Here is a 20,534-nt window from a genome sequence, read left to right as displayed (position 1 = left end):
CAAACTTGCTATAATCATTTATTGTTTCCAGGAGGATTTTTTTGTAGATTCTTTTGCATTGTCTACATAGATAATCATGTCATCCATGAAAAAAGACAATTTTATTTCATCATTCCTAATTATTATAACTTTTCTTTCCTTGTCTTATGGCATTAGCTAGGGCTTCCAGTATAATGTTGAAAAGGAGTGGTGGGAGGGAATATATGTGGCTTGTTTCTTATCTTAACAGGAAAGGTTCCAGTTGCTCACCATTAAGTATATTAGCTGTAGGGTTTTTGCAGATGGTTTTTGTTAAGTTGAGGAAGTTCCCCTCTATTCGTTGTTTACTGAGAGAGCAGAATATACCTTGGAAACAGGTAGTAGTGTTATCCTCATCTGCTTCTTGCTTGTAGGGGAAAATTTGAATATTTTGCTCTTGAGAATGATGTGAATTATAGGTTTGTAATAGATGCCCTTTGTTAAATTCGGATAGTTCTCTTTTATGGCTGGCTTACTAAGAGACCCTTTTTTAATCACTCAAAGAAGAATTTTGAAAACAGTATTTTTCTTCACCTCTTGGAATTTTCATAAGATCTTTTTCTCTTCTTTTTTGCTAACGTGGTATTATTTTATTGATTGATTTTAAAATATTAAAACTTGCATTTCTGGAATATACCCCACTTGGTCCTCACGTAATATTATTTGTATACATTGCTGGATTTATTTTGAAACGATTATATTTTTGGATGTATGTTCATTGATTCTGCATCTCTGTTCCTTTCCTGTAATGTTCTTGTCAGATTTTGGTATCCAATATATGTTGGCTTTATTAAAAGAATGCAAAAATTTTCTTCTTTCTCCATTCTCCAAAAGACAATACAAAATTGGTTTCCTCCATAACAATTTTTGAAGAATTTGTTAGTTAATTTTTTTTTGAGGAGGCCTTTAAGAAGAGATTGAAGTTCAGATGTGTAATTTCTTCTCTCATCTGTGATAAGTTGCATTTTTGAACAAATTGCTTAATTTCATTCAAGCTGTCAAGTAATTGGTGTAATTTATTCATAATATGCTCAATATCTTTTGATGTCTTGAATCTGCAATAATATACTTTTCTTCCTTCTTGTACTGGTTTTACTAGCTACGCACCTCCTCTTTTCTGATTTATCTCTTGGGTGGTTGTAGTTTGTTTAAAAAAATTTCCATAAATACATTCCATGATATATCTCCTGATATCTTAGATGTTTGATTTTCAGTGCATTGTTAAAAAACAATTTGTGGTGCACTTAATTCCTAGAATTTTATGGAGCATTCATTATTTTGTTAATAATTGAGCATAAGTTGTGTTTAATCTGAAACCAGTCTGATTATTTTCCTCTTATAGGAGAATGATGGTTTCTTTCCAAATGCTTGAATAATCATTTATCTTCAAATTTCACTTCATAGCCAAGATATGAATCATCTTTTTATAAGTACCTTCCATTTTTATTTTATGGAGATTCTCCTGTATTTTATATCTAACTTTTTTTTACTTTCATTTTTTTTAATTAAGATTTTATTTTTTTCCTTTTTCTCCGCAAAGTCCCCTGGTACATAGTTCTATATTCTTAGTTGTGGGTCCATCTAGTTGTGGCATGTGGGACGCCACCTCAGCATGGCTCTATGAGTGGTGCCATGTCCGTGCCCAGGACTCAAACCGATTAAACACTGGGCGACCTGCATTGGAGCGCATGAACTTAACCACTCGGCCACGGGGCCAGCCCCTACTTCCATTTTTAATACTCCTTTTTCAGTGTCACTAATTTTCCTTATTGTATGTCATGACTCTCTTTCCTAAATTCCATCATTTTTTTCTCATATGTTTTAATGTTTTTCTTTTCTCTTTGCCAGAAGACAACCAAATGGCAACTGATAATTCAATGAAAATGTTTAATAGCTCAATTCAAAGCTATTAAAACTTTTCAATAAGTGTTTGGTCAGAATCTTCCAAAAGTACTAGAAACTACTCATTAGCAACGGGATCCTACACTCTTTCTACCCAGAAAACTAGCAAGATCCTCAAAAAATGTTCCTATATAGTGACCCAACAAAGGCAGCCGTCAGAGGAAACATTCTCAGCACAATGAAAACTCTGCTATCACTTTGTCTCATGTCTTTCCAGGATCTGGAAGCCAATCAATTTTATAAAGATGATATTTCCTATAATGTGATTTCTAAGCTTCAGTTTACATGAGAAAGATAAATGAATTGTCAAACTTGTATTAGAGTATTTCCCTAAAGAACATTGCAATATTTTCTCTTGGAAAAAACATAAATAGTGTGCAGGAGCTAATAATGATCACTGTTAAAAAAGTAAGCAAAGTGTAATTTAAAGTTGTGCAATATTTCAGAGATATGTTTATGCTCTAAATTTCGCAGAGAAATAACACAATGTGGTTCAATCAACTGAATATCAATGCTTTATTCTACTATCTACCTCTTGCAACCCTTTACCATATCATCTGTGCAACCTATCTCAAAGTTATTTTGCGTGAATACCCATAGGGTGGAAATGCCCATGAGAGGTTAATTTTGGTGCACTATCACGATCTGGGGGTTGGGTGGATGGTAGATAGAGGATATGTCTGCCTCCGTATACATCTACCCATTTAAGATTATAATATCTGATACTCAGCTCAATTCTTCTCACAGTGTCATTAAGAATAAGCCAGGCAATAAAATTTAGGACTCAGAAGCAGCCAAGTTATAGTCCAAGATGGGCATTAACAGCACATAATTTCACACTGATGTCCATCTTCAAAAGAAGTGCCGAGATTGCAATATGCGTCTACCTCAGAATCAGCAGTGAAAAATGAGGTGAGAAAACATCAATACAATTTATAATTCTGTGTTCTTTTCACCAAAACAAAAGAAAAATAAACATTGCTTTTCCTTTTAGTTCTTAGTACTGGGAAGAATTTAAAGAGTTTATTTAAACTGATGGCCAAGGATGTCATTCAAAGCATTTCATCACACTTCCCATATCTGTCACTCTCTGTCAACGCCCCAAATTCAATCTCTTCTATTCTTTCCTATATTCTGCCTAAATCTTAGTTTTTCTGCTGTTCATGCTCTCAATCTTTTAAATATCTCTTCTGAATCCCTTGAGGTCCTGTAAATAAAGTCTCCCTAATCTTCAAAAATTTTTAGTCAGTGAATTCAGTTAATATTTATTGGCTGCCTATTATACCAGTATTCAGAAATTTCCAAACATATTCTTGACTCAGCTACTGTGGGTCTCTCTTGTCACCCTTTTACATGGACTTTATACCATTGGACATCTGTCTTTTAGTTCTAATTGCTGCCTTTATATCATTATTCTTCTTTCACTCAAATAGCCTCATCCATTTGTAGACAGTTATACAATTTTGTTATTTGGTTGCCAGCATCTATGGAAAATTTATTTATGCTTTTTAAAAAATTCTTCCCTCTTTAATATTTGTAAAAGATCAGTTGAGTTTGCTAACAGAGATATAAATGTAGAGCAGTAGCAGTGATTAAAAAAAAAAAGTAGTTATCTTTTCAAGTATGGCTGTAAAACTGTGCCTGGTGTGTATCTAAGGCAGAAACGTATTACACAGGACCCAAACACTTGATTAAAAATTGCTAACATTTTAGCTCTTAGCTTTCTGGAACAAATGTTAGCATCTTTTACTCAAAGCATATTTTCAGTGACAATTTAATAAAATTTACACATTAAGAGATTAAATACAGTTACTTTAGATAGCAATGGAGTCATTACAAAATCAATTCTCAGAACCTAAAAAGTTCTAAATTATTTAGTTTGATTTACAAAATGTAAAGAGCGCCACTTTTCCATTTTCAATTATTTAGAAAAATGCATAATTTTTTAAAGAAGTAGCTAATGACTTTCACATTATAAAACTGAGATGATTATATTTGCACACTGTTCTCGTGGGCACAAGAAAAGACAAGTATTTTGATTTTCTTAGAAAAAGAATGCTACAGAAATACAAAGTAATAAAATTTTATTATGAACCAAATGCAACATCATTACTCATCAAAAATGAAATAATCATACTGACAATTGCAGTATTTTTTTGTAGCCAAAAGTCCTTTGTTATTCTAAACCAAAGCAACTACTAATTATTACTGAATCTAATGTTAATGGGAATATTATCCATCTAAATATGAAAAATAGCATATTGTACTAGAAAGTGAAATATGTAATTAAGTACATAAAAACCTGATTATAGCAAGTGAATTACTCGGGTTTCTTATTTAATGAACTAATATTTTTACTTATATTCCATTATTAAGACATTTAAAATTAACGTGCTAGGCAGAATACTATATTACCATCAACATTTCAATACCTTTTGTCCTTTATTAGTGACAAATAAGAAAGGCCCATTATTTTCATTTAAAATACTCAAATTTTTGAATGACGTTGAAAAAGTGATATACAACTTAAAAACTCAATAGCTCTCATATTTATTAGAAATATTTAAAAATTATTTTGAATTTGAAAGGGGCAAGTGAATGAAGAAACAGTACAAATGACACCAACAGCTCAAGTTTTCTCTTTTTTAATGTAGACAATTAGAGCTCTCGCTGTAGTATTGTCTGCGCTGACATTTCATCCTGTGGTCCTTACTCCCTGACCAAGAATCACAAAGAATAACGATGCTCGCTGAACTCAGTCAGCAAGAAATACACTTTGACTTTTGCTGTTGATCCCCCAAGAACACATTTATATTTTCACAATGTGAGACAAGAGGTCATACAGAGTCAGAGCCCATAGAACACTATTCTGGGAGAAAAAATAAAGCATCACTTTAGCCAATATTACAATGTCCTTGCAACTCTGATCAATACCTCACTGAGTACAGAACTGTGGGGAAAAACACCGCCTCCTAGGCAATTAGCTCAAATTACCAAGATAGTTTATACCCTCACAGAAAATGCTTGGCAACTTGGAATGCTCTGTAGGACCATCCCCAGCTCAGTGATGCATCTGAGATCTGTAAATCTTTAGTGAAAGCTGCTTGTCACTTAGATGACAATGAGATATACATTTTAAATATTTTAAAATTTATCAAATGCTTTTTCTCAAATGATAATGCAGACCCTGCTTTTTCTCCTATTATTTCCCATTTATCTGTGTCTTGATGTTTCAAAACCAAAATTAGTGACTGCATCAAGCTTCAGGGAAATATATTGTCTTGCATGGGGATCCTTTCCTTGGCTCAAACATGGCTTGGTTATCAATCAAGGAAAGAAAATACCAGGTGGTAAGAAACATAGAGCAAAGCCAGGGCAACTTTGCATTGTGCAGACTTCCGTCATCTGATCTCTGCCTACTTCTCCAGCTTCAGCCATTCTGACCTGTCCTCCCTTATACTTCAGGCCTCCAAGTTGCTGGATCTATTGTAGTCCTCCACTGCATCCCCTAAGACTGAATTTTACTAACAGTACCACTTTGCTAAGCACAATGCCTGCTCTAACCTGGCTGAGTCTTTCAGTACTACTGGAATCAGCCCTGCCAGATCCAGGTCTAGCCTAGTGGAACATTTTAATGCCTACATCATGGCACTTCTGCTCACTTTGGCCATGTACACAGACCTAGACTTAGTGCGTACTCAGGAAATCCCTCTCTTCTAGCAAGAAGGATCTGGACAGTTCTGTGCTTGCCACATCTGATGTCCAGAAACAGATTCATTCTCCTAGGCTTCCTGAATGTGAACCCAGAAGGAGAACTCTAAAGTAGCTGGAATGGAGACAGGGGGCAGGGAAAACCCAATCAAAATAAGAAGAGTAACATCATAATTTTGTGATAGCCACCATTTGGAGGAAATGCATTCAGTGTTGCAGACATGGTAAATAAGCGATACCAGGAATCCTTGTCGGACTGAGGGTTTTACTGAGCATGAAGGGAGTAGAGTGTCTGTGTGACAGAGGTAGAGAGCAAGGTCCTCTCGTTTCAGAATATATGCTTCTTCTTGCAGATTGCCATGCTTGAAATGGTCAGATTCGATCAAATTTGACTCCATTGAGCAAGGCATGTCCATCATTTCTTTTCCCTAAGGAACGGCACACTTTAAAGAACCCTTATTTTGTTTGTTTGGTAGATTGTTTAGTTTTCATTGCCTTAAGGGGCTGACTTTTTTTGGTTTTTGTTTGTTTGTCTCACTTGATCTTCTGAAGTTCATTCTAGGGCTGAAGAACAGGTAAAAAGTAGGGTTTATTTTTCTCATACTTTTTGGTCTCTACTAGTGATAGTAGAAGAATATTATAAGTGAATTGTTCTCACCTATTTTGGCTTCCTATTCTCTATACCCAGTGAAAATCAAGACAAAGGAGTCATTAAAACAGATGATACTTAGATAAATTATCTTCAATAAGCTGTCAATGCCAAGTATCTGAGGAAAACTATAATCTAAGCTTAGATGTTGTACAGAATGCTGTTTCTTCCCTTGATGTTAAGAGAAACTGTAAACCCTGCTTGTATTTTAGAAGATTGTATTCCCTCTCATCATCTTTCTTGTCCTTGGTTTCCTAATCAAATTTGTGTTGGATGACATAGACTAACACCCAGGAGTGATTTTAAGCAAAAGAAGGAAATATTTTAAAGTCCTCGGTGCATCTGAAGTTACTCAGGGAAGGTTGCTGTTCTGGGAGCTGGCGAGGGATGGGGAAGTAAGGCAGCTGCTCCTTAGACCTGGTTTTCACTCTCTGTCTGACGCGTCACCCCACTCCTCTGCACAGACGTACTTGCCCATCAGCCTGGAGGCTTACAAACAGCCTCCAAATCACGGGGGTCTCGGCTCACAAATTCAAATTTACTTACTCAGCCAACATTTACCACCAAGCCCCTATCTCCTCTGTCTCAACTGCAAATATAGACCAAAATTTTATGCTAATAAATAAACTGGCTCTACCTACATCGTGTCCAATTCTGAACTAATCATTTTTATCCAGGCAAGAACTGGGTCTGTTGAACAACTATGGCTTCAGGGGATCATTTCTTTGACTGAATTGTGTCCCTGCCAGGTTATATGCTGAAGCCCCAAGCCCCAATGTAGCTGTATTTGGAGATAGGACCTTCAAAGAGGTAAGTAAGTTTAAATGATGTCATAAGGGTGGTCCCTAATCCAACAGGATTGGTGTCCTTATAAGAAGAGGAAGAGACGGCAGGGATACGTGCACAGAGGAAAAGTCACGTGAGGACACAAATAAGAAGTGCTGCTGCCTACAAGCCAAGGAGAGAGGCCTCGGGAGATTCCAACCCTGCCGGTACCTTGATCTCACATGCATAGCTATCCTTATTGTATCAGTAACATAAATAACAAAGAGCCAAATATTAGTGTTAAATAACATCACTTAACAATATGTGAGCGGACATTTTATAAACATTTGCAAGGACTCACAAAAATGACTTTGCAGGACCAATTAGTGCTAATACATTTATTACACAAATGCTAAACAATCCCTAGGTAACCACAGACAAGCAATTTCTAGCTCATTTCTACTGCACAGCTAATAGTTCTAAGGGAAAAATTTATGGTCGCTAAGGGGGAACAAACAAAAAAATACACAAATAAACAAGAATGTAGCCATTGCACAGGAATTGCTTCTGTTTCTCTCCACTTTTGTCTCTTGGATTCTCTTGCAAGATGGAATTACGCCAACGATGAAATATCATTCAATGTTTCAGATCAACTCACAGGGTAGAAAAGTGGCTGTCAAAGAATGTGGCTATAAGTTCCAGACTTGGGAAAATATATGATGCCAAGCCATCCTAAAATCTCTGACCATCCAGAGTAAAATCTGGGCATGTTAATATGTTAAGGAAGTTTTTGTTGTGGGGGAAAGTGAGATGAGGAGACACAAAAGAAAGATCTCAGAGAATCCATAAATAATGGGGCTGTACAGACTTGAAGAGCAGTAGATCCTATTACCTAAGATATACGGTAGTGGTGGTCTGGCCAAACTTGATTACTTCTCTGGCATAAATTATTTGTTTCTTGTTATTCCCGAATATCAAGTAGATGTGTAACCTCTATTGCCCAACAATAAATCTCATATGAACAAATGAATTTTTAGAAAACTGTATTTGTTTCCTATTTCTGTTGTAACAAATTACCATAAATTTGGTGATTTAAAACAATACAAATTTACTCGCTCATAATTCTGCAGGTCAGAAGTCTGAAATGGGTCTCACTGGACTAAAATCAAGGGGTCTGCAAGGCTGAATTCCTTATGTAAAGAAGCTCTAAGGGAGACCATTGCTTTGCCTTTTCCGGCTTCTAGAGGCTGCCTGCATTCCTTGGCTTGCAGTCTCCTTCCATCTTTGAAGTCAGCAAGACTGTTGAAGCTGTCTCATACTGCCATCCCTTGGGTTCTGACTCTTCTGCCTCCTTGTCCCCCATTTAAGGACACTTGTGATTTCATTAGGCCTATTGAGGTAATCTAGGGTAATCTTATTTTAAGGTCAGCTGATTAGGTAAACTGAAACTTAATCCCCACCTGCCATGTAACATAACATGTTCACAGGCTCTGGAAATTAAGACATGGACATCTTTGGGTAGCATTATTCTACTTACCACAATAGCCTTGACCATTTTGTTTAACTGAAGGATTTGGTCCTTTCTGATCTTATTCTTGACATCTGTTCTATTACCATTTTTTAAAGACTTATCCACTCATCTTTTTTTCTAGCTCAACTGCTGAATCTCAGAGTATTGACACCTACATTTGGAAAAGTGTCCCACATTTCCCCTTATCAATCTCCTCAGTGTAACATGGGCTCTGGAAGCAGACATAGCCAGGGATTCTAAGGTGGTAGGCAGGAAAAAACACTGCTGGCACACCAGTTCTCACCACAGTCTCGTTCAATATTTCAGATAAACTCACTAGGTAGAAAAAATGAAAGATAAGGTTTACGTTGGATTTATCTTATTCCATTCAAATTAGACAAAGTGGCTAAAATGTTTGTTTAATGAGTTCAAATTGACCCTGACAGCATCCCAGACAATTCTCCATTTATGAGAGAGAACTTTATGGTGAGGGGAACTAGACAAGGGTTCAGGAAGAATATGGTTATAAATTCAGGCCCTGGGGAAGCATCTGAGGCAAGCTGTGGTGAGAACGTTTGTAACTCAAGTTGTTAAATACCTTTTACTGAATAGAAGCACATGACCCCATTCATCAGTTTTCTTCACTTGTGATACTAAACTATCCATTTGAGGAATGCTTTTCCTAAATTTAGAGTAAAAGCCTAAATCCACAACTGTACCCAGTTGAAGTTGGCCATAGGTAGGAGTCTGAAGGGAATAGTGTGTGAGAAGGATTGCTCAAACAGAGCTGACTGCTAGCACACCATTGCAGAGTGTGCCTTCTGGCGCTCATTCCTGTCTCTACTATAGCTTGAAGTCTTATCCCTACACGTGAATTATTTTCCAAAACCTGCAGCATGACCCTCATTAAATTCAGCCTCTATACTATTTCCAAAGTGTCAATTTTAACCCCGATTAGGTAATTCTCCATGTTTAAATGCTTCATTGGTTGCCTGTAGCTCTGTAGTTTCCAGGATAAAATTCTAAGTCCAGACTTTAGCTTATAAACTTTTTCATGAACTGGCACTTGCCCTCTTGGATGGCTTCAATCCCACTCTGTACCTATCATAATTCTTTCTCCTACTATCCTGAACTGCTTCTAAATTTGTGAGCACGTTACGCTATTTAGATACCTGTGCCTTTGCACTCAGGTCCCCAGGCAGTATGTCTATGGTCATCCTCTTGCATGACTGCAAGTTGCTTTTGTATTTATGTAACTCCTACTCAGGCTTCACACCTCAGCTCTAACACTATTCACTGTTGGAGCCTTCTAATTTAGAGATTCCTTAAGTGCTTTCATGTGCTTCCTTTGCAAATGTCTCTCACAGGATTTAGAATTCTGTAATTTCATTGTTCTTAACCTTGATATTCTTTGAGGATAGAGGACATTACCTATCTAGCTTTGTATTCCCAATGGATTGCAAAGTGGCCATCACATTGTAGGTGCAGAAATACCTGTGGATTGATTCTGATAAACAAATGGCAAGCAATAGGTTATATTGGTGTATATGAGGAAGCCATTTGGTGTAAAACTTATTTGGCCTGACCTTATTTTTCCAAAAGGAGCTGACATGGTCATTGAGCATGCATTGTATATCTACTTTAAGCATTTGCTATGTCCAAAAGACAAGAACAAATGACCTTAAGATAAAGGTGCAACTTCCCCCACATTGGCATTTCCTTCAGGATAAGCCTCTCTCCCTAGGCTAACAACAGATTGCTGCACTCACCCTGTGACCATCCAGCTTGAGACAGCAGACCTGCTACCTGCTGTGTCCATCAATCACTGTGCCAACAGGGCAATCTTGTGACTATTGTAAAAGGGACATTTCAATCATATGTGATACATGCTCTTTGACTATGTAGAACCACTCTGTACACTCCCACTTCTTTGGAGTGCTCCATTTCTTTGTGGAAGGACTCTCCCATGCTATATGGTCCTCAAATCTGGCTCATAATAAAGTCATCCAAATTTTGATTTATAGATTGGTTATGGATTATTTGCATTGACAATCCACATATACTGCATTTGAAGGTAGACTTTCATATCTTCCAGCTTTTAAAAAATCTCCACATTTTCCATTCTCCATACCTCAGGTCCCTGAAAATATCAAATTTACCTCTAAGGCTATTGTGCTGTGATGTTGAAAATAATAAACCAATGAAAGCATTTCATAAACAATTAATTTGTAAAGCTTTTTACTAAGAATAGTATAAAACTATTTTTTAATCTGTCCTAGTCACATGTTAAAAAAAAGTGACAATTACACTCTAACTTAGGTTATCATGTCCTGATAGTGTTGGTTCTTAAACTTGAGTCAAGTTTCCACTTAAAGTACTTTTAAAACAGGTCAGATCCTCACCAATTTGTTGGAGGAAAGAGAGATGAATGCAGCAAACGATTTCTCAAGACCCTCACAATCTTGTGATTCTACTTGTTACTAGCATAAAATAAGTCAGAAAACAAATAAGCTCTTTCTTTTACCATTTCATTAACCACATAGGTTTACAAAGTTTTCTAGCCTGATCTCTCCACATTCATTGAACATCATCCAAATTCTGACTGGGAGTTACGTATTCATAGCACTTCTAGGTCTTACCACTGATCAGAACAATGAAACTGAGCTTTAGTCCCAATAAAAAATAAAATATAACAATGTTCCTGCAGTGCAGGATGACAGTTGATTTAAATTACAATAAGGCACAAATAAAAGGGAGAAAACTAAAACATTCTGTGAGGTTTGTTGACTACAAAAGCTTTAGTCTGAGACTACTTTTTCATCAGTCATAGCATCACCTAAGCAGTGTCAAAGAGTAGCTTTCAGTACCAGTAAATTCCAGAGTTAGTTGAGTTCATTTCACACCCAATCAAAGGAAACTGAATCACACAATGTTAGAGTTGAAAGGAATGTTTCAAGTTACTGAAAGAATCACCTTACTTTGTGGTACAAAAAACTCGACTCCCAAACTCTCCCCACCTCTTGAATCCTTCATCTATGTCCTGTCAGTCCATAATAAACACACTCCCCTACATTTTGTATTTGTTACCTATTCCTACATAGAAGATTTTCACAACTTAGTAGTTTAACAAAAAGATCAATAATCATTTATTATTTCACACAGCACTATGAGAGCAACTCACCTGGGGGGTTCTCATGAGGTTGCAGTAAGGATGTTGCCCAGGGCTGCATCGTCTGCAGGCTTCACTGGGGTGAGGATTCTGCTTCTTAGGAGGCTTGTTCAGGTGGTTGGAAAGCTGATGTCGGCTTTAGAAGAAGGCATCTGGCCTTTACCACGTGGACCTCTTGGTAGGGTTCATGAAATGGCGACTGGCTTCCTTGGAAGTAAGTGACCCAAGAAGGAGCAAGGCAGAAGCCATGCCCTTTTAGACCTTGCCTCGGACACTACACATAATTATTTCTGTAATATTTTATTAGTGACACTGTTCAGCCCTATTCATTGTGGGAAGGGACTACGTAAAGGTGTGAATACCACCAGACAAGAAGTGTGGGAGCTGTTGTGAATCTGGCAACCACAATTATAATCCTTTTTTCCTGTGTTTCTTATGTTTCCCTGTCTTATCTGATTTCTCCCACAGTCATCACTTCTACTAAAACCTTCTCAAATGATGACAGGTTTCCCTGCTCACATTTTTAATTTCTATTCCAAAATTTCTACCAATTATAAAGTTGATTAATGGGTCAAAGACCTTCTTGCTCTACATTTCTGTTTCCAAACAATTACTCCTCCATGCTCATATAAAAAAGACAATGCTACTCTAGTTCTTGTCATCAACCAAAATGTCAGTCACTGCTGATTTTCCATAAATTTTCTGCAAAGAAATCTTTGATTTTACCTCAAGTCCTACCACCATTTGTGAGGATGACAAATAGAGTTTCCTGGCTTCTCAGTTCTTTAACCTTCTTGCCACCAAATAAACTAGTCCATTCCATTTAAGCAACGCATTCACGGGACCACAATGTAAAACTCCAAAATCAGGTCCTTATCACCCAGACAATTGTCTTTCCCCTATTTGCTCACTTTTCTTAAAAAATAAGCTTTTGAGATAATTCTATTTTGGGATAATTATAGATTTACAAAAAGATCATAAAAATATTACAGAAAGTTCCCATATCCTACTTCACTCCATTTCAGTGTTACCTAACATTAATCATCTTAGATTGTTGCAGCAATTTGTCAAAATTATGAGACTCACATTGGCACATTATTTTTAAACTAGATTCCAGAGTTTACTTGGATTTTACTAGTTTTTCCATTAATGTTCCAGTGTTCAATCCAGGTACCACATTGCATTTAGCCACTGTGTCTACTTAGTCTCCTTATGTTTCTGACAGTTTCTCAGTCTTTTCTTGTTTTTCATGACTTTAGCAATTTTGAAGGATACCGGCCAGGTATTTTGTAAAATGTCCCATACTTTGGGTTTAATTAACATTTTTCCCGTGTTTAGAGAGGTTTTATGGAATTCCAGAAAGAATATTACAGAAGTCAAGTGCCCTTCTCATTACATCATCTCAGGAGGCAAATGACTTCTACATGTCGACAGTGGTGAACTTAACCTTGGGTATCATAGTATTTGCCAGGTTTTTACACTGTAAAGGTATTATTTTCTCCCTTTCCATACCACATTTTTTGGAAACAATTAGCTAAGTCCAGCCCACACTTACGGGGTTGAGAATTAAGCTCCACCTTTGGTGGGATGAAGTATCTATGTATATTATTTAAATTTTTCTGTAAGGAAAAGTTGTTTATTCTCTACTATTTATGCATGCATGGATGTGTTTATATCATTATGGCCTCATGAATTTTTTTTTATACTTAGGATTATAATCATGTTAGCTTATTTTTTCAACTATTCCAACTACTACTGTTACCAAACCAAAAGTGGGTTTGCCTCCTGGCAAGTGAAAATCAGACTCTTGACCAGAGATAGTTTTCACACAAAGTAGAACTTATTTGAAGCAAATAAGAAACCATGCAGAATAATTTCCAAATTCTTGACTATCCCCGAACACAGGAAAGCAGGGGCCTTTTATTTTGGATGGGGAATGAATATTCAAAAGAGAGAGGTGGGTTTTTGCTTGCACAGGCTCAGTTGGAAGACATGCTTTCACATACACTGCAGGTTAAGGTAATAAGGCCTAAGCTCCTCCTAGATAGGAGCTCTTATCATTAAAACTGAAGCCTGCTCTTGTGGTGGGGCTTGGTCTGGTTCAGGGTGGTTGGTGATTGCATCTCTTAAACAGTTAAATGCTTCCGAACCCACCGTTGAGTTCCTTGGGGCAATTAGTCTGTGACACTACCATCCTTTAATATGATGAGCCCCTCCAATCGACTGGATCTTTTAATTTCCCTCTAATCTCCATTTTCTGGCTTAGCTATTATGGTCCATTTTTTCACTAAATTCTTACAAGCATCACAATTCCTCTTGCTGTATTTTTTTGTTGTTGCATTCATCTGTTAAATCCACAGGTCTGAAAGATTTCTGTCTGCTTTCACTGTGCTTAGTATCAGGAAAAAAAACGTTACAAATACACAAAAGACAGACTGAAAATAATACAAATTAATTGTTACCAAAAAAGTGAACTTTCAAAATTTCAGAATAAAACGCTAAGTTCCTCTAATTGATTTGCCATTTATCTTAGCAATGACTTCTTTTTAAAACTAGGCATTATTTTTTAAGGCAATTTTAAAAATTGTGCAGAAAGTACAGGGACTTCCTAAATATTCCATCCTCTTCCTCCACCACACACAGTTTCTCCTATTATTAACATCTTGGTGAGGTACATTTGCTACAATGAATGAACCAACATTAACACATTGTTATTAACTAAAGTCCATAGTTTACATTGTGTTGTACAGTTCTATGGGTTTTGGCAAATGCATGATCGTATCATACAAAATCGTTTCACTGTCCTAAAACTTTCCCGTGCTTCACCTATTCATCCCTTTCCCCCTCCTCCTGAACCCCTGGCAACCAGCAATCCTTTTATTGTCTTTAGAGGTGTGCCTTTTCCTGAAGTCATATAGCTAGAATCATACAGCATAGAGCCTTTTCAAACTGACTTCTTTCACTTAGAAAAATGCATTGATTACTCTACATCTTTTCATAGCTTAACATGTCATTTCTTTTATCACTGAATAATACTTCATTCTATAGATTTACTATAGTTTATCAATTCATGTACAGAAGGATGTCTTGTTTGCTTCCAAGATTTGGTAATTATGAATAAAGTGCTATAAAAATTAGTGTGCAGGTGTTTTTGGACATAAATTTTTCATTTCATTTGGTAAGTATTTAGGAGCTTTACTGGATGGTATGGTACACCTATGGTTAGTTTTGTAAGTGACTGCCAGATTGTCTTCCAAAGTGGCTGCACCATTTTGCCTTCTTACCAGCAATGAATGAGAATTTCTGTTGCTCCAGATCCTCGCCAGCATCTGGTGTTGTCAGGCCTTTGGATTCTGGCCACTCTAATAGGTGGTTTTAATTTTCCACTCTCTAATGACATATGATTGGGTGTCTTTTCATATGCTTATTTTCCATCTATATATCTTCTTTGATGAAGTGTTCATTCAGATCTTTTGCCCATTTTGTAATTGAGTTGTCTTCACAGTGCTGTTTTACATATTTTTTTGTATATTTTGGATACGAATCCCTTATCAGATACATATTTGGCAAAGATTTTCTCCCAGTTTGTGACTTGTCTTTTTATTCCCCTTATAGTGTGGTTTTCAGAACAGCTTTTAATTTTAATGAAGTCCAATTTATCAAATTTTCTTTCATAGATCATGCTTTTGGTGTTGTATCTAAAAAGTCATCACCAAACTTAAGTCATCTAGATTTTCTCCTGTGTTACTTTGTAGAAATTGTATAGTTTTGCACTTTGCTTTAGATCTATAATCCATTTTTGTGAAAGGTATTAGGTCTGTTTCTGTATTCCTTTTTTTTTGCATGTGGATATCCAGTTGTTCCAGCACTATTTATTGAAATAACTATCCTTTCTTCATTTTATTGCTTGTGCTTCTTTGTGAAACATCAGATGTTTACATGTATGGGCGTTGATTTCTGGGCTCTCTACTCTGCTTCATTGATATATTTGTCTGTTACTTATTACACTGTCTTGATCACTGTAATTTTGTAGCAAATCTTGAAGTTGGTAGTCCTCTGACTTTGTTATTTTTAAGCAATGGGTTGGCTGTTCTGGGTCTTTTGATTTTCTATATAAACTTTAGAATGAGTTTGTTGATATTTACCAAATAACTCTCTGGGGTTTGGACTGGGATTGCCTTAAATTTATAGATCAAGTTGGGAAGAATTGACACCTTAATAATAGTAAACATTCCTATCCATGTACATGATGTAACATCCATTAACTTAGATCTTATTTTTCTTTCTTTCTTCAGATTTATATAACTTTTCTCATATGGATCTTGTACATATTTTGATAGGTTTATACCTAATTATTTCATTTTTTGATGTTAATATAAATACTGTTATCTCAAATTTCAGTTTTTTGTTGGTGTAGAGGAAAGAAATTGAATTTTGTAAATTAACATTGCATTCTATGACCTTCCTATAACTCCTTATTAGTTTCAGTTTGTAGTTGACGTTTTTGAGATTTTCTAATTGGCAATCATATCATCTTTGAACAAAGAGAATTTTATTTCTTCCTTCCCAGACTAAATTCCATTTATTTCCTCTTTTTTTCTTATTGCATTAGCTCAGATTTGCAGTTGTTGAATAGGAGTGGTGAGAGGAGATATCCTTACTTGTTCCTGATCTTAGGGGAAAATTATCTAGTTTTTCACTATTAAATATAATGTTAGCTACAGGTTTTTGTAGATGATCTTTAAAAAGTTTTAATCCTAGTTTGCTGAGGATTAAATTAATAGGTGCTGGGTTTTGTCAAATGATTTATCTGCATATATTGATATGATCCAATCACATGATTTTCTTCTTTAGCCTGTTAATGTGATGAGTTATATTAGTTGATCTGCAAAATTTGAACCAAGCTTTTCTAGTTTCCTAAGGTGGAAGCTTAGATTATTGATATTAGATCTTTCTTCTTTTCTCATATATGCATTCAATGCTGTAAGAGAAAATCTACATGACCTTGAGTTTGCAGATTCTTTTCTTGGCCATGTCCAGTCTTTCAATGAGTCCATCAAAGGCAATTTTCATTTCTGTTATATTTCTTTTTTCATTTCTAGCATTTCATTTTGATTCTTTATTAAACTTTCTATCTCTCTGTTTACATTACCAATCTGTTCTACAATGTGGTCCACTTTTTTTCACTAGAGCCCTTAGCACATTTATCATAGTTATTTTATGTTCCTGGCCTGATAATTTTAAAATATCTGCCATATATGAATCTGGTTTTGAAGCTTGCCCTGCTGATTCAGACTATGTTTTTTGCCTCTCAGTGCATTTTAATTTTTTATCAAAATCTAGGCATGATATATCAGGTAAATGGAACTCAGTGAAATAGGGCTTCAGCATGCTGTTTTATGTTAATCTGGCTAGGAGTTAGGCTGTGTTTATTGTTTTATGTAGCTATAGGTGTCAGGGCTAAAATTGTCTCTGAGTCCTTTTTTTTCTGTCTCCTGTTGTCTTTAGGGTCCCTTGAGGCTCCTTTTTAAATAGGGGGTGAGTTTTTCAATTCTCTTCACCTGTAATCTCTTGTTATACGGGAGCCCTATCCATTATAGTGGTATGATGTGGGAGTAGGGAAAGTGTTCTAAGCTTTCATGATTCACTCTCAATATTTTATTAACCTTGTGCCCCTGGACTACAACTTTCAGCTATTTTTTCACCCCTTATGGGAGATAGAAAGTTTAGAAGGGGCTGGAGTGGGGTATTTTTTGATTAGCAGACATTTATTCCTATCCAAAATGTCCATAAGACATTTGGTCCACACCAAAAGGTCCCTGATATTTGGTTCTATTTGGTCCTGTCCAAAATGTTCATGTAGACATTTGATCCATGTCAAAAGGTCCTGGGCATTTGGTCCTGTCCAAAACCTCCATGAGCATATTAAACCCATGTCAAAAGGTCCTTGATATCTGGTCATATTTGGTTCTGTCCAAAATATCCATGGAGACATTTGGTCCACACCAAGAGGTCCTTGATATTTAGTGTCATCCAAAACCATTTAGCTTGGAACAAATATATTCATGGAAATTTTTTGGACAAGTCTGAATATCAAGGACCTTTTGGCATAGGTAAAATGTCTTATAGAGGTTTTGGACAGGACCAAATGTCCTGCAAGCGTATTTCTCCTTCCCCACGTTGAAAGGTAGAGGGGCTAGAGTTGTTTATCTCTTTCTCCCCTATCAGTTAAGCTCTGTTAAAATAGTTTCCCTTGAGTGCAGTCTTCTTTCTTGAAAACAGAATACTCTGGGCGTATTTCAAAAATGGCTACTTTTCTCGTTCCCCTGACAGAAACACGAGTGGATTTCCCTCTTATTTTCACAATGAGAACTAGCTGTGGCTGCTGGAGGTAAAATTCATGAATGTATGGGCTCCTTAAGTCTGAGCCTTCTGGAGTTTTTGCTCTCCACACTCAGTCTCCAGCAATTTGCCAATTATCCTATAAGTATTTCTACCCAATGCTGGCTCCAGCATATTTTTATGGGTGATTTACACCCCTGATAAGCTTTATTCTCAGTATCCACCTGTCTTTCCAGTTTTAAGATTGGTGGTTTGCACCAAGATGTCAATTCTTTGATGGATCTGAGGCAAGTTGTTGATTTTCAGCTTTTCCTTCTTATGAGGCTAAGAGCAATGAATTCTAAACTTTGTTCATGTCCGACTATAAACCAGAAGTCAAAGTGACATTTTCAAACTTTCTTCACACTCTTGAAATGACCAAATCATCCCCTCATCACAGCTCAGTTTCAGACAAATAAGATGGCTTTAATTTCATACCCTTTATCAGATACAGACAACTACTCTTATAGGTACTCTTTCCATTTCCTTCCCATTTTTTACAGTTGTGAAACCCTTTCTTCTCCTGTCTAAAGTCAGGGCCAACCCTTGTGATTTGCACCCAATATTATTCTCTAATTATGTTCCAATATCTTGAGCCCTTTCTCTATATATTCAGCCAGTTTCTTTCATCTGGTTTAAGAGCATTTACTTTTTAAAAAAAAATAAAATATTCATGCTTATAAAAGAGATATACAAACACCTTAGGTACAATATATAACAAAATGAACCAACGTATACCCAACACTTAGCTTAAGAAACAGGAATACCGATATCATTGAGACCCCACTGTGCCTTTCTTTATCATGGTCCCCCACTGCCACCCACAAAAAGGAAGTAGTCATTTGTGTGTCTGTGTTTATCATTCCTTTGCTTTTGTTTAGGTTTATAATGCATGCATTTTTGTGTATTGTTATTTAATGTTGACGGTATATATGCTTTTGTGACATTTTTCCCACTTCATATTACATTTCTGAGAGTCAGACACATTTATGTGAATAGAGTTTCTTTCATTTTCATTAATGTATTTAATTCCATTGTATGCCTACCCAACAATTTGTGTATCCATGTTCTTCTTTATAACCATTTCAAATACCTATATGTTTTTAATTTTTTAATTATATTTTTGCTATTATAGACCAAGGGTATTAGCTTATGCATGCCACCAACTTTACTAGATATTACCAAATTGTTTTCCAGTGTGGTTGTATTAATTTTTATTAACACCATCAGTGTGTAAGAATTTATGTTATTTCACATTCTTAACAATACTTAAAGTGTTTTTTTCCAGTCTGATGGTTGTAAAAGTCTGATGGTGTTAGCTAGCTCACTACAGTTTTAATTTGCATTTATTTGACTACAAAAGAGGTCCAAACTATTTTGATATATTTATTGGACATTTCCTTCTCTTCTCAACTTTTATTCATAATTTTTACCCATTTTTCTATTGAGTTGCTAGTATTTGTGATAGAGTCAATGTTGTATGTTCACCAAACTCTCTCTTTCTTCACCTGAAAAAATAGCTAGAGTACATATATATAAGATATATATGTACATATATATATGTACATATATAAAGAGTGAGTAGTTATATATAGAGAGAGTACATATATACAAGATATATAATCTTGGGGAATGGAATGTGGGCAGACATATACCACTTCCAAGATTTGTCTTTAAAACGTCCTGCATGATTCTTCACATTCTTTCATTTCATCATCATCCAACAGAATCAAGAAGATCTAGTGGATGATTTCAGGTCCCAAGTAATGAAGAGCCATTTAAAAGGAGCTTAGTCTCTGAGTTATCACTTTGAAGGCCAGGAGTCAAATAAGAAATTGGACTGAAACATGAATGAGAAATAAAGCTTTACTGCATCAAGTCACTGAGTTTTTAGGGTAGTTTTTTATAACAGTAAGCCGACACTAACTTTTGCAATATTTTTCTTTCTCATTCCTATTCCTATAACCTGGATGCTGGAATTTTTGTTTTGTTTACATGTAAGAAATATCATATTTCCACCTCAGATAGTCTTACACATTCCTTAAAGGATAGTTTTATAGCAGAAGTTATTAATTTAAAGAGAATCATATTTGACAGTCTTTTCTTGATGGTTTGTCCTAACGGCATTTTGTTTAGAAATCTCACATCATCTGAGATCACAGAAAAATATACTCTTATTTTCTTCTAAATATTTTAAGGTTTTACCTTTCACATTTAAATGTTTATCTACCTGGAAGTGAATTTTGTGTTTTATGTGAGAAAGGATCTAAATTTATTTATTTTTTCATATGGATAAAAATTGAGTACCATTCATTAAACGGTACATTTTTCGGCTTTGATCACAATGATCCATGTATAAAATATTCAAGTTTCATTCATATGAGTCCTTTTCTGGAATCCCTTCTCATTTCATTTATCTTTATTCATTT

This window comes from Equus quagga, chromosome 8 (genome assembly GCF_021613505.1).
Source record: "Equus quagga isolate Etosha38 chromosome 8, UCLA_HA_Equagga_1.0, whole genome shotgun sequence".
Taxonomy (NCBI): domain Eukaryota; kingdom Metazoa; phylum Chordata; class Mammalia; order Perissodactyla; family Equidae; genus Equus; species Equus quagga.
Note: the sequence above shows the minus strand (reverse complement) of the source record.